At 40.6% G+C, this 16,136-nt stretch overlaps 1 protein-coding gene across 1 annotated transcript in view; it reads right to left on the bottom strand.

Moving 5' to 3' along the window:
* Positions 1–15,042, bottom strand: part of CASR (calcium sensing receptor) — an 89,300-nt gene extending 74,258 nt beyond the window's left edge. Inside the window, exons 1-2 of the mRNA XM_065676195.1 lie at positions 14,989–15,042; positions 4,462–4,572 (exon numbers count right to left, since the gene is read on the bottom strand). The gene's annotated coding sequence lies outside the window, so the exon portion shown is untranslated. The remainder of the gene's footprint in view (positions 1–4,461; positions 4,573–14,988) is intronic.
* Between the last annotated feature and the right edge of the window lie 1,094 nt (positions 15,043–16,136).

Raw genomic sequence — 16,136 nt, 5'->3', positions numbered from 1 at the left:
TGTATTAGAATGCAGTTAATTTGGGTAAACGATTGCATTTCTTTTCCGGCTTCTACTGCAGTACATTAAACTTTTAAGAAACAGAACATCATCCTTATGATAGTTTCTCAGTACAATTGCATAAGCGTAATGACTGCAAATACTTTTCAGATTAAAAAGAGAAAGAAATTACTGATTGCAGAGGTGAGCAAATAGCTTCCTTAATTCTTCATCGTGCTTAATTGGAGATGGTTCCAGACAAAAGGTCTACGAATGCAGAGAATTCCCTATTGAGGTTACTAAACATTCATTTAGGGACCCAAGCAAACAAAACACTTCCCTGCAGCAGACAGAAGCATTAATGTTTCGAATCCGAAGTCAAAATAAACTCTTGTTTGGAGAAAGAGTAGATATTTCTTGGTACACCAAGTATTTGGAGCCAGGTTTTTCAGGACAACAAGGTGGCATGGCAGCAAAAATAAACTTTTCCAAGGTTGTTCTCTGGTTGTGCAGAAACTGGAAGAGAAGAGGAAGCTGGCTAGTTTAACATCTAGCTATAGTTATCGGGCAGAGCCAGAAAAGATGGAAGAAAACAAAACCCCTAAAATGGGAAATGATCCAGGTCGGATGTCAGATTGCAGTACCTTCCCAAACTTCTTCCACAAAGTCTGTAAATCAGCTATTGCTGCGCTACCCCCACTTAACCAACCATGCTATTTATACCATAGGTTTTGTGTGGCCCAGTGGCCCTATCAAACAGGAAACAATGTAACAGAAGGTTTTAATTTTTTATTTCTCTTGATATTAATTGTAGCTTCATTGTTATCTGTCATTTCATCACTTTGTGATTGCTTCTTTCACTATGGTAAGTAGCAACAGAGCAAAAACTGTTTCCACTGATAAAAAATGGGACAGTGGAGAGGCAGGATATCAAGCCCATAGGGACCGTCTGTACTCCTGCTGGACAACTCATTGCTCCCTGCAGCCAGACAAGTCAAGGTAGTAAAGTTACACCCCTGCATGTAAGCCTGGGCAACACAACAGGCATTCTTCCTGTGTCTCACCTATGGTGCATCAAGCAGACCATGCCAGAATGCCCTTTGTCAGGACACCCTCAAATCCTAGTGTATGGAGAGCTCAGCCAGGATGTAGAAGGTTCACCTCCTCCTGTGTCTAAGCAGATTTGAACCCTCATCTCTCACTTAGCATGGAAATAGAGTAAACGGTTGGCCACAGAGCATCCCAAAGGAAGAATTACTTTAAACCTATGCTATCCTTCCTTTTGTTGCACATGGCCTCATTTTATTTTGAAATAGGTGGGGGAAAAAAGAAAGATTAAATTCCTTGCACTGGGGAAATGCTCATATTTTGAATCCTCTGCTAATGACAGTTGATTGCAGCTTTGACTTTATCACTCTCTTGGAGGGCCATTTTTAGTAGAGTCTCTGGATCCAAGCCAGCGTCAGTAGCAGCTTGATTTGGGAGCTAGTCCTTACGTCCCAGCTTCTTTCTGCCTTTGCCACGTGCAACATATGCTTAAAATACAGCGTTAAAAATAACAAGTGAAAGCCAAATATATTATTTTAATTATTTCATTCCCTATTTATTGTAATACTAAACAGCATTAGTAGCTCAGTGGTACACTGCCTGTGGAAGAAGTAAACCAACAAATACTGAGGAGCACTACTACTTCAGATCCATACGTGAGAAAAGGAATACACAGAACTACTGAGAACATGCAGCTGTTTGTGACTTTTAAATGACAAATCAAAACACCTTTGACTAGTTCCTGGAAATACCGCAAGCAGTTAAAGAAAGAAAAGTCAGGAAGTGCTAAGCTGGAACACCAGACCTAAGGGCAAAGGAGAGAGAAGCTGAGGTGACAAGAGACTTCTCTGGTTTCCAGGATAGTGTGGTCACCTCTACTACACCGAGCCTCTCCTTCAGGGTTTGCTTGCAGGGGATCAAAGGCTGTACTGTCAAGCCAGTCTGTCAAGTTGCAGCAGGTGCCCTGTGATGGAAAGATGTCTTTGGTATCAGTAGGGAGATTCTTCAGTGAGGAGCAAGGGGTGCCTCACAGAATAAGGAGAGAGTTCAGAAGGACCCTCAAAAAGAGCTACTTTCCTCTTGCAAGGGTTTTGTTTGATTGCAGGGCTGGTATGGTTTCTACTGTGTATTGTCAGATGCCCAGGCATATTAGCAACCCAGAGGCAAAAGCAGGCTGGAAGAGAGGTGGGCAGATTCTCGGAAGGAGTACTTGAGGAGACCATGGACTGGAATGGCATCTGTAGTCACTTGGACCTGCTGAGATTTTATGTATATAACACATCTTATTGTGCAGAACTAAGGCAAATAGGATATCATGGCCTGTCCTATAGGGTACAGGTGGACAAGTTATGTTAGGCTGCTGATACTTTTGATGATGCCTCTGACGATCCTTGGTCAGGAATAACTGCTCTGTTGGATGGCATTGCACACCCATCTTATACTGTCTATGTGGATGACTTTCTCCACACTAAGTTGCTTTCCTGTTGAGCAGCCAGAGTAGGGAATGTGCAGATGCTATGGAGTCTCACAGAGGCATGGGGAGTGGCGAGGTAATGCATTGGTGCGAACAGGGCAGGTGTCAGCTTATAAGGCAGAGTATTGAAGGTTGCTCTTTGCATACAAGCTGGTCCCCTCTGGGTGCTCTTCACAAAAGCATTTTCCTGCAGTAACTCTGCAGAGGGACAACTCTATCCACAATCTGGGCAAAGATGTAGGTGACATCCCAAACAGAACTCATGTAGCTCTCAAGTGCAGCAGTCACGCAGCTCTCCAAAAGGTCTTGGACAGCCACATTATTCAGCTGGCCCTGAGTAGGAGGGTGGATTGGTGCTAGGACAGACTTGCTGCTCCTGTAAGTTGGCCTCTTCCAGCTTATCTGAGTCTTTCATCCAGGGTGTGCATGCAGTAGGAGAAGAAGAAAGGGTGAGGAAGAAGGTGTAAAGGCTGGATGACAAGGTGCAAAGTCAGATGGGATAACTGAAAAGTCTGATGTTTGTTCTGACAAAGCTTTCAGAGGATGCAGCTGGTGCTTGCCAGACATATGCTTAATGCAACAGGTGTGGATGGAAGCGGCTTGAGCCAGTTGCCTGGGAAGCTGAAGCCCAAATTTGAGCCAGGTTACTGGTGGCTGAACGTGCTGAATAGAATTATACTGATAAAGCCTAAACCAGGCTCTATTGTTCTGTTACAGAAGTTTAGGGTAGTATGTGAGAGGGAGAATGGCTATGTTTGCCTCAACTACTTTCATTGTTACTCTGGTGAAGATTGGCAGCCCAGAAGGTGAGGTCTTCTTTCCACTGGACAAGCTGACCACCACAGGCAAGGCATATCCCTGGCTCCCTCTAACCCAGAAGGTTCCTCATCTTTGGCTTGTATAGGACAAAAGATTTTATTCAAGCCTTCCTCTCTGCTGAGACCAAATGATGATTGCTCAGAAGGGGTGTATGCAGGCTGAGTTTCAACTGGGATTCAGAGAAAATTTGAGCTGCTAGGCTGGGAAGGAAATGCTAGAGAAAGGCTGGGGCTATTACAGGGGTATGAAGCTGACATGCTTTGGTTGTGTAGATGTAGCTATACCACTGTCTAGTGGCTGCCCCACGGAACACAAGTCCCCTCACTGCAGCTAGACTTTATGGATACACCACGTGCTCAGATAATGAGTTCTGTGTTTTTCAAGCCAAAAATTCTTCTTCCCCTGCTGAGGACCATGATGTCTGTGTATCTGCAACACATGGATCCCTTGCAGAGGAGCAGGTTCTCTTGCAGGGCAGCTGATGTTGTTTTGGTCATTGCAGGAATGAAGAAAGGAATCGGGTTTTGGTATCTAGATGCTGAAAGGACTAGACTGCTATTACACTACCCAAAATGAAATCTACTGCTCCAGCTAGGAGTGAAACATAAACAAGGTAAAATCTGAATTAAAAGCTGCTAGAGAGAGACAGCACCCAGTGTGCATTGGATAAAACCAGCAGCCCTGTGGACTGAGGGCAATCCAACAACAATTCCAGCCCAGCTCCACAAATGTTATTGAACAAGTCTCATGAAGGTGTGTCCTATGTGAATTAGTCTTAAACAAAGAGGACTAAAAATCTCAAGCCTGTTCCTTCTTCCTCCCCGCTGTCTTGGTTTGAAAAGTTGAAAAGTCATGATTAAATTGGCTGAACTTGTTATTTAATATGTTTTATGTAGTTTGTATCTATGATTTTTTAAATATTTACCATATTGCTAAAGAATGGTGACTGTTTTCATAGAAACTGGAGATGGAAAAGACCCACTAAGTTCACATCCAGTCCATCCCCCCTGCTGCCATTGCAGAATTGTTCTGCATGTATATTTTCCAGGACCACCTCCAAACTCATTTTGAAATGTTCTACTTTCTTGGGTCTCTGTTCTTTGTGTACAGATCTGGAAACAGATGGTGACATCCATTCTTACCTTTTCTCTGCTCATTTCCCTCTTCAGCCTTTTTGTTCTTGTATTCCCTTTTCAGGCACAGGCACTTCTTACTCGGTTATCCTTAAGAGTTTCTTCTCCCTCTTTAGCTTTCTGTAAAGGATATGCACGGTTGGGCAGGGCTACTCTGGCAGATACAAGCAGCCTAAGCAATATCATTTGAGCAGTTATTTGTTGAGCAACACTGGAATATCCTGCTCTGGGGAGTATGAAAAGCTAAAACCAAAGCTCCAAGGTATTTGCTGAATATCAAAGCAGAAGCACACAGAGAACATTGTCCCTCTGTCAATCACAGCCGAGCACACTCTTCTTAAAAATCTATTTTGCTATAATTTTTCAGCAATGAATTTTCTGTTAGAAGTGTTATTACTCTTGTAGCTCCTTTCTTTGTTATTCAGTCCTTGCATTTGTTTGCTCTATAGGTCACATTTGGCCTACTTGGTGCAGCTTAGTGGGCTGGCTGTTTTCTCTCATGACAGTCATCTTGTGCTTCAGGAGCTAGCCATGGATACAAGAACAGCTTCATGTCCACCTTTTGTGATGGCAAAGAAAACTTTCTAGATGTGACACAGTGAAAATGGACGTAGTGATATCTTCACCAGAATGCTGCTACCTTAAACAGTAATTCTGAGAGGCAGGAATTGCTTTCCACGTGGCAGCTCTAGAGCCTGGTAAGAACTGTTCAAAAATGAGTGTGGTGAGCAATCTTCTCACCAATGAAAAGAGAAAACTAACCTGAAAAAAAAACAGGCCACTGAATACAAAACTTTCCAGTGGCAGCACAATAACTGAGATGAAGGCAAAGTTTACCAGTGTCTGGCTGTCTGCTTTTTCAAGTCAGGCTCCTCCTCTATTCTCTGATCTTCTTTCCTCAGTCAGCTTTGCTTTGTTTTGGTTTGATTTTTCTTTTTCCCTTCCCCATCTCCCAGCCCCATTTCCTTTTGGTGTTATTTCTCTCACTGTCTTCCCTCATTTTCTCACCTTTATTTCTTCCCTGTATTTCCAAAGTTTGGTTCAGGAGAACTACAGAAAAAAATCTTGTGCACACTGCCCTGTATTTTTTCCCCTCACTCAGACTAAAGCACATCACTCTGAGTTATTAGTGATGAGTACATATGCAGGTGTGTAAATGTTACTCCCTGCGTTAGTCTGCAGTTAGCGCAAGTGAAGCGCTGGGATGGAGAACCATCAAATCTGACCTCAGAGGAGACTTCCAAACATCCCTTCAGTACTGACAACCCAAGCAAAATTTACACCATAAGATTAAAAACAAAGGAAGAGCTACATTGAAATCAGACTTTGAAGCTACAGATGGATAGCTTAAAGAATGTTTCTTCCCCTACATTTTGAAGTGCTTTTGGAGGATCTGTATGTGTGTATTAAAAAATGTCAAGGTCAAAACTGAACTTTAACTGTTCATTTACTCTTAGGAAGCCTCGTGATCTTCCCTTTTGTTTCCCACAGCTCCTTAGCCCCCATCCTTCCCGATCTCTGCTGCACTTCTATTACGAGAGCATACCACAGAAGTGCTGCATTTTAGCCAGATTTCTAGCCACATTCACACAAGATTGCTTTTCTGGATTATTCTCCCAACTTCTTTCTCTTGTAATTTCTGTTCCAGTTTTGAGTTGTACATACGATCTGTCCCAGAGAATGTACGCTTTGAATAATAAACAGCCTTCTAAGAACAGCCTGATCTTCATTAGCTCACACGCTCAAAAGAACTTTAAAATGTGATTTCTTTAAAGAGTCAATTCTGTTTCATGCGGTTGCAGGTGGGAGCAGATTCTAACAGACTGCCTGGGTGGGGTGTGGGTTTTGTGTTTGGTATTATCTGTCTGGACCAAGCATTAACTGAGAGATGAATCTTCAGCTGCTCTTGTGGTTAATTATTCATGATGATGAAGGTTAATAGCTACTTTTCCCTACAATCTTGGTAAGTGAAAGTTTGTACTGTAGGAAAGGCTGAATGCTAATGCACTCCTCCATATAAATCACAAGGACCTGCCTTTCTACAAATTAGTTGCTGTCTCCCATTGTTCTCTAATAACAATAGAAAGATGAAGAACTGGCAGTGCAAGCATGATCTGTAATGCAGATCCTTTAGGATACTTACTATATAAAAAATAACAGAAGGTGAGTGAAAGTATATGGTCCTATCAAGAGATCTGCTGTCTCTGTGGAGTAGAGAGGCAGCATGGGGCAGTTTTTGCTCCTAACCAAGATACTTCAGCCAGGACCTTGAAATGTAGATGGAAACTCTCCCCTATCTTAAATCCAAGATGTAGTTCTCAGTATCATCAGTATCTTTTTAGATTCACACAAAATGACATCAGTCTTACCTTAGTACTTCTACTCAGTCATTCACAACAATCTAATCTCTTTAGCTGATGCTGGGTCATTCACTATGAGAAATCCACACACACTGACATTCATGCGTGTATTCATTAAGGGCGTAGTCCTCAACTGCTGTGAAAGCTTGAGCATGTAGATGAATGTCAGGTTCACCTGAACAATGCTGCACAGAAAAGTATTCATTTATAAACTGTGATTCATTTATAAATCTTCTGCCTCTGATTTGCACCATGGCAACAGATGGGATGGTGTATCAAGTGCAAGCGTTCTCACTTTAATACAGATGGCCTTAAAACAAGAAGGGCAAGAAAAAGGACGTAAGAATTATTAAAGATTTGGAAAGAAATGCCTCCGTGAAAATTTGAAAGAGACAGATTTGTTTAGCTTATGAAAAAGAAGATGAAATAGTGAGTTTATTACAGCTATCAAGTATCAACATGGCAGGGGGAAAGTGATAACAGAGAACTCTTCAATTTCAAAGCCGAAGACAGTTTTGTGGTAGTAAAGCAAAAAGTAGATAACCATACCTGCTTGGTGTTCCAAGCTAGGCAAAAAGAGATGGGTAGCAATGGACAAACACCCATGTGCCTGCATTTACAGACACCTAGCAGTGCAAGAGGCACTGGTTTTCAATTTCTGCAAATTTAGACTTGAAATCAAGTAAGTTTTGTAAGATTTCTGATAGAGTTGTCAGAACAATTACAAACAATTTATGGTACAATCTCCTGCAATATAAATCTGTTCAATTCAGAACTGTTTGTTGTGGTTTTTTTAATAGTCAGGACATTGACTCCAAATTAGCAGTCTCTGTTACAGAAAAGGTCGGACTAATGTCCACAGTGCTTTCTCCTGTCTTTATAACATCCCAGCCTCTGCATTTATGCCTTTATTACAGTATTGTTTGATCATCAGTCTTAATGAAGCTCTCATTAACCACCTCTGCTTTCCTGTGAAATGGTCACATGTACTGTTCAGACATAACTAAATAAATCAAGTCATTAAAGAAAGGAAATAATTAATTCCTTGTGTTCTGTGTCACAGCTGCTAATGGGATGATATGATATCCATCATGTACATCAGAAAGTACATTCTGTTTCTTTAAAAAAAAAACATGAAAAGGAAGATAAAATGTGGCTACTATATTGCACATACTTTTTGCCATATACTTCTCCACCCTTATGCCTTAGAACATATTTCTTCGGTAGAGTGACTCTTTAGGCTTTTATAGAAAATGAAAATTTCCTGGATGGCTTTTAAAAACTCAGTTATTTGTCAATATTGACATCACATTTGAAGGGCAAGGGAAGAAGTGTTACCATGTTTAGCTATATGTCCTACTACCTGCTTTTTCTACATCAGTCTTCCTAGTTGCTATGACAAAATGCCTCCATTAAGGAAGTACTTCTGAAAAGTTCATTGGTCCAAAGACACACTTAGTTAAGTATTGCCTCTCCTTTGCAAATCGGTATCAATTCACTGGAATTAATATCCATATTCATTATTGCACAGATAGTTACAGATACAAGAATCAGTAACTGTGCAAACAGACTGTCTCTCTCTTTCTTTGCTGCTGGGCAGTGATTTATTACTTAGGCCTTTAGTCCGCCTTACCAGCTGTGACTTGGTCTAATTGGCTATAACAGATCCCGATATGATCTTGTTTACCTCATTATCTGTCAATGACTGGCCAGTTTATCTAACTGATTCCAACACCACATCCTCTCCTCTGCCTGGAAGCTGATGCAGTGACTAAGTCCCTATAGAAATAAAACAAATGGACATACTGTCTTAACACCAATAGTTCTGGATTTCTACGAGGAAGAAAGAGCCTAACATAAGATACACATCCCCTGTCTATATCTGAAGCTACAGCTCCAAACAAATCCTCCTAGCAGAGCCACAAAGTTAAGAAATTCCTACTTGTTTCTTTGATCCCCAAAACTCCTTTACCCCTCTTTGTTGTGTGTGGCTGACTGTGAGCATGGACAGGAAATTGGGGAATTGTTCTGATTAAAGAATCTAAATTGAAAATGAATTTTTTGAATCTGGTCCTGTTCCACATACAGCCTCACAATCATTCATATAATCACAACTAAGGAGGCCAGATGGGAACAGAAAGGGAACCTGCCTGAATTGAGAGAAATAGCTGTAAAAAAGTGGCCAGAAAGGATGTTCCTATTCCTTGGATGTTCCTATTCCTTGAATATTCCTGAAACTGTTCTGAGAAATAACCCAGAAAACATTGATTAGCTCAAGGAAGATTCTTCCAAATGGCTAAGCCTTGCTTAGGAGTTCTCAAAATGCTTTTGTAAGAGAAAGTCACTCCTCAGATTGAAAGGTCCCTACTTTTAGTGTAATCGAGCTTCAATGATATTTAAGTTTTCGCCTCTCAGTGCTCACCTCAAATTTCTAGAAATTTGGGGAAAGACTGATAGAAGTACGGTTATAATCTAGTTACTCAGCTCATTACACATTGTAAACTCTGAAAATAGAGGAAGCACTTTAAACAGAACTTGCTTGTAATAACAAAGGCTTGGCAATCAGTATCATCACAGTTTTCCAATCTGGAATGACTGAATGGCAGTACTCACAGATGAAATCTCATGTAGTATTTCAGAGTCTTAATGTTAGTATTCTGCCTTTTACTTTATGTTGATCATTACGTAGTCCTCCATCAGTAGCTGTCATACTGCTTTCACCATTTGCCTTCTCTTTTAGTCATTACACTTACTTTGCATTGTTTGCTTTTCCAAGTAGCACCTTCCACCCTCACAAAGTATTACAGTTATTAATTTTTTAACTTTCCCAGAATCCAATTTATTTTGTTTGGAGTTTGATATAAAATCATCATCTATCGTCTTGTAAAGCACGAGGCATCTTAACACTGATCGCAACTGGTTGCAGTTCAGCTACCAGTTGTTTGCCTTTCAGCTTTTTGTTGAATCCAAGTAGACTAGGAAATGCCATGGGAAGACTAAAAGCCTGACATATCCACATCTTTAATGCTGTCCTCAGTTCTGGTCTTTCGCACTGAAAAGAGAATATACTGGAACAAGGAGAAGCACAAACTAAAGGAGTAAGAATAATCAGTGCACTGGAATAGCTTATGGACAGGGAGAGACTAAAATAGGCTGTTCAGTCTGGAGATGGTACAGCTGAGGTATGTTATGGTTATGGTACAGGTCTGCAAAATCATGAATGCTTTGGAAAAAGTGAAAAAGAAATTCGCCATTTCTCATAATACAAGTGGGTTGGGAGTCAGGGAAAACAATATGCAGAATTGTCAAACAAAGAAAGGGATAAAATGTCTTTTCCTGATAAAGAGTGGAGTTCAGCGACAAGGGGTGTCATGGAGGCCAAAAGGACAAATATGCTCAAAATGGGGTTTGACAATCTCATGACAGAAAGTTCCAGCCAGGACTGTTCTGGCTTTTGGGGATGACTTGAACTGGTGGATTTCTAGAACCTGGAAGAGAATTAAACCACATAGGGACTGTTCTTTTACTCTTAGTACAACTGAGGATGGTGTTCTTACATACTTAGGAAGAGTGGGACCCAGGAGGGAGAGGTGGAGAGTAGAGCTGAATGCATTAGGATATGAGATCAAGTCATCAATGAGACAGTGCTGAGTGATGTGATTATTAGTTGAGTGCTAGACAAGAAAGGCAGAGTTGAGAGCATGGAAAGAATCTGCCTTTTCATCTACTTGTCCTACTTTTCATCTACAAATACTTGAAAGTGCTTGAGTACTTTCAGCGTGAAGCTGCTTGTCTCCTATCTCTCTCACGTTTTCATCCTCTTTGTGACCCTTTGGAATGGGCAAGCAGCCTCCTTGCTTTTTGTTTCAAAACCTTTCAACACACCCACCATACAGGTGCATTGTGTAAGGTGTTCATGGCCATCTCTGTTCCCATTCCTACCCATTTCATAGCCCCAAAAGATTCTCTAAATCAATTATTAGAGGCAAAGTGTCAGTTAAAAAATATTTGCCCTGACGCAAACTTTCCACATTCCATACCATCTCCTCCTTTGTCACCAGAAGCCCTATAAAAATTGAATTTCTTCTTCAGGGTGCTGTTCCTTTCTTCTAGCCATCATATTTCTTATTCCAAGCCAGCTACTTTAATATAGCTAATGGTTTCCCCTTGTTGTATAAACAAAGGTCTTTTTGCACCAAACAAAGTCGAGTTATCATCTTTGATCAGATTGTTTGGATCAGTTTCAGCTGACAACTACAGAGTTGTTTTTCCACCCCTATGTATTTTCAACACGCTGCAGATCCCTTATGCTTGAGGGATTTCTGTTTATTTGCCTGGGTTTCTTCAGAGGTTAACTTCTCCAAAGAGCAGTGTGGAAAAAGAGAGGAATGCAGCAAATTTCCCAGATCCTGAGGAGCAAAGAATGCGTGTTGCTGGCAGAATATGATTGCTAAGGAACATCTTGGATGCCATCAGGCTAAAAGCATAAGGGCTGTGAAGTCAAAGAGTGCATCTGCAGGAAAAAGATGCAGCTGAATCAGTCAGGCCTTTGAGCATATGGTGAAATAGATCTTCAAGATCAAAGGTTGAAAGTTATATTTTAACTCATGTAAACAGTTCTTTTGTGCTTCCATAGTACCTTTTGTCTAGGGATGCTGAAGTGTTTTTGTAGCTTGGGGGACTGTTACCTTATCTAACGACCAGGGACACTAATGTGAGCAAAGTTGAGGTGCAAAATCAAGTCATGCAATCAGAAAGTAATGGCTGGCAACAGCAGACACTGTTCCTTACTCTGTGGACCTTGCTTTTACAGCATCAAAGATTTAATTTTTAAGAGGGCCAAATACTTTGTTAGTGGAGTAATTATTAAATGACTAACCCTTCCTATAGCTAAAAGACTACCAAAACGTGTGATTTACCAAAGGGGAGACTGACATCTACCCAGGCAAGGAAGTATTATTCCTATTTTAGAGATGAGATAGTCAATGCTCAGTCCCATGTTCTAATGAAAGAATGAATGACATTTGCAACAGTTTTATGTGTACATATCTCTACTCTGTCCACTTTTATAAGAGCACACATATTGAAACACGTGCAGTTATATGCAGCATGTAATGCAGCAATACTTTTGTTTAAATCTTCACCTTCTTGAGGTTCTGATTGACTCCCTGAAACACGAGTATCAAATCTCCACAGGGGACCCAGGACTAGCACAATCAGTATAAAAGAAGCTGTTTGCTGGATACAGAGCTTGACAACAGCAATGCCAGGTGTGTTTTGTCCAAGCTATTAAACATCAGTACTCGAAGTTCAGATTTGATTTATACTTTCAAGTGCTTACATATCTCTTCAGTTTCCCTCATCAGCCAAGAATGAAAGTAGAAATTGCACAGTATTGTACAGGCAGACGATAGTTCTTGCAGTATTTCAGACCCTGGAACTGAACTACGAAATGGTTGCTTCTTTGATCTAGAAAGTCTGAATAACACCTAGTGTCCTGTAGTGATCTGCAGGAATGGGCATGGTGGAATGTAGTCATTTTGCCAGCGGCTGTGATTTTAAATGAACATGCTGAACACAAGCAGATGTTTGGAAAATAGGCAAAGTTATTGGCAAAGGCCCCAGTAAGAACCACTTTAGAAGAGTGCCTGGTTTGCAATATCTGAATAGGCACCAGTGATGTGAAAAAATAATGAAAGTTTACAGAGGAGTCTCAAGCAATTTTTTGTTTCTGTGAAGGTCTGATTTTGAATTATCTCTTCTTAAGGTGGCACAACACCCCTAAGCTTATCAAATATAGTGAATAGACATTCTGGGGGGAAGAAAAAGGTTAGAGAGATTTGAAATGTCGTTACACTGATTTTGAAAACCACTTTTTCCATCTGAGCTTCTGAATATTTTAAACCTTTTAAAACACAAATATTGGAAACAAAAAGATTTTCCAGTTGAAAAAGAAGGTTTCATTTTGAAAACATTAAATTCAGATCTCATAACCGCATAATTCCTCAGATTTTACTGAGTCAATTTATGCAAAGGTGATCTTTCTCCTTAGCAGGGCTGGTTTCAAAGAGATGGCTTTTCCTAATGAACAACATTACTTCAAAAAAATCCATAACCAGTTGCAAGAAGGACTGTGTTTAAAAGCAATGCAAACCTCCTCACATGCATCACCTTGCGGTAACTAGCTTTGTATTAAGAGCTGTCAAAAAGGTACAGGTCAGCAAGATCAGCACAGAAGAAAAGTGCTGATGCAGGTATCCTGCGTAGGAGAACTGATCATGTAAGATAAAAAGATGGTAACATGAAGGTTTGTTGGGTTTTATTTTTACAGGGACTGGAATTACCAGAGACATCAATTAGCCACTTGGATATGCACGCATAAGAAAGCATGTTCTTGATAGCTGCACATGAGACAAGAAATTATTTGCAAGGTAATCAGTCTATTTCTATATATTCTCCGGCATGGTAAAGTTCAAAAGTGTCTGATCAGGTTAGTAAGGTGGTCCCTCCTGCCTACTGACAGCTTTCTGGTGTTTCCCATTAGCTATATCTGCACTGTACTGTTGATGCAACGTGCTTCTTTAGGTGCCTGGGAAGTGAGCAACTACAGAAGGATTACTATGGAAAATCTATTAACACTGCTGTGTACTGATTGCACATGTCTAGGATTCAGGAGCAATGGAAATGCCAATGGCTGATTTAAGAAATAGAGTTATTAATGAAAGATTAAGTATACTTGTTTTGATGGATGACAAGCAGGGATATTTGCTTTAGATAGTATAAAAGCATATATTCCAATAAGAATATAGGATGCCTAAACCAATAAAGCAATACTTCCTTTAATCCAGATTTGTCAAACTGCTACTTTCAAGTTTCTGACTTGACTTATTTCCTCCACTGTGGTCTTTTTTCCTCGCAGGTTGTATCCTGCCCAGATTCTAAACCTGGTTGTTACCCAGTTGCCATTCAGAAACATCTACATTCTTCTTTTAACCTGGTTCAAGCAAAGCCCAGAATGTGTATTTGCTGTTGGAAAAGTGGTTTGCAGTGACTGAGATCTGTTGTCAAGCAGCTCACTCAACAAGGAAGAATGGTCTTGTGAGTCAGAATGGAGTGATCCTTAGGAGATCAGATTCTGTACCTTTCTCTATCTAAGCTTTCCTGTATGGCTTCAGCCAAAATGCTGAACTCTGTGCTTTGGTTCTCCCATGGCTGGCACAGCATGACAGTACCTGTCTACATCCCTTGGGAATTTCTTGTATGTTATAGTGATGCTGACGAATCAAGCACCCAAATGTCTAGATAGCTCTAATGCCAATTTCTGTGTCTGCCCTGACATACACCTGACTGTTACAAAGACGCTTCGACCTTCATATGTGTCTTCCCTTAAAGTTAGTTTCCTAGGTGTTTCCTCAGCTCTTCTTTGGAGCCATTTAGCTCCATCGTTTCCGTTCCAGGCTTTCCCTATTGCTGAAAAGTTTAATTTTTGCCCGATTATAAATCAGATTGCAGCCAATTGTAACACAGAATGAATAGGATGCATACAGAATTAGATAGGCCTTCACATGGCTCCCTCACTGAAGGTAACTTAATCACTCAGGCACATTTCCTTATGGCCAAGACTCCATTTCAGGATATGTTTCCAAAGCAGGAAAACCAGTAGGAGACAGCTGTGGGCCAGGTCTCAGTTCTCTATTTTTCTGTGGTAGTTAAGCTGCAGGAGAGAAATTATTAAGAGTAGGGACCCACAACACCAGTGACTTGGTTTTTACTCTCACCAGGGACATTGTAGAGGACCCTGTAATTCTTTTTCTATGACTTAAAGGTGGCGGATTCCTCCTTTGGTCTGTGAATCAAGAAATCATACTTAATGGAAAAAAAAAAAAAAAAAAGGAAAATTCCCCCCCAGTATTCATCTTAATACTTTTTTCCTTAAGATACATCACACAAGTTTAATTATAAATTAGGCTGGATGGCTTAACAGGGCACCCACATTTCTCTTTCACTGAAAGCACTTTCACCTGTCACTGCACTGCAGAAGTTTCTGAACAGAATGAAGCTTCAGGCAAACATCTTTACTCTTTCCCATGTAAAGAAGCACCAAACACCCACATCTTCAAACATGCAAACTCACACAGACAAATTCTCCTTTTGATGCTGGTCTCTGTGCACTTACCAGAAAGATAAGGCAGGGATGAAGCTGTTGTATTTCTACTAGATCCCAGCACGGTTCATGCAGGACTGGTTCCAGAGCCAGTTAAGAGCAACTTAATCACTCAGCTACTTAATCACATCAGCTGCTTCCAACTCTCAGAATGAGGAGGAGAGTAAGCTCGCTCCTCTTCAGTTAATTACTGGGAGAAGATCACTGGACAAACATGTCAGAGCAATCTGCATTCTATACAGTGTAAAATCTAACTCACTTCTTCCTGACACTACCAGCTATATATCAAAGCAGTGGATCTTCCCACTGAATGCTGAGTATGTGCTCAGTAGCAGTACTGCCACAATACACTAAGGAATTTCTCTGATTTTCTCACACTGAGCTACTGTGAAGGTCCTAATGTGCCAAGATCTAGATTTTCCTGACCAATGCTCAGAAACTTTTCATCAGGAGCTACAGAGGATCTCCATTTTTTTCACAAAGAATCATTTAAGCCTGTATAGTAATCTGCTGTTGTCTTCACCTTTTCACATGAAAAGCGTTTTGATTGTATTTACATCACCTGGAAGAGCTAGGAAGGCTTGCCATCCAATATACTGTATTGGTTGACATATGTATTAGAGGTTATGTAAGGAGTGCACTTGAATCAGGAAGTTTTCTTCTCTGGATGCTTTTGAAGCATCTTGGTTTTGGTTTTAAAGCTTCTTGTGCAATTTGGCTTTCAGGCAATTTTTTCTTCTCATATTAGCAGAGCAAAATCCATGGAGGGTCCAATGACTGTTGTGTCTGAGTCAAAGAGATTTAGGGGCTGGCAAGGTCACCACAGACACTATTATTTTACTTCAAATTGCCCAGACATGTACAGTGAAAGGTAGAAAAAAGAGACTCCTACTACAGTCAAGGTATCTACTGCAACAGCCCAAGTGATATTGGTGGCTTTCCTCCAGAATATTTTGTATTCTTGAAACATGAAGAGCTGCTGCTGTAATCAGAAGGGTGGCCATTCCCTGTTATTCTTCCTTTCCTTTCCTGCACATATGAGAGGGAGAAAGGAAAGGAAAAAGGAGTGGTGTTTTAAGGTACTTTTACTGCCCAGGCAAAAGCTTCAGTTAATATTGCTTGTATAGCCAGAGTAGGAACACACACAAATACAAAGTATC

Source organism: Lathamus discolor, chromosome 4, assembly GCF_037157495.1.
Source record: "Lathamus discolor isolate bLatDis1 chromosome 4, bLatDis1.hap1, whole genome shotgun sequence".
NCBI classification, from domain to species: Eukaryota; Metazoa; Chordata; class Aves; order Psittaciformes; family Psittacidae; genus Lathamus; species Lathamus discolor.
This window is presented reverse-complemented; position numbering and strand designations above follow the sequence as displayed.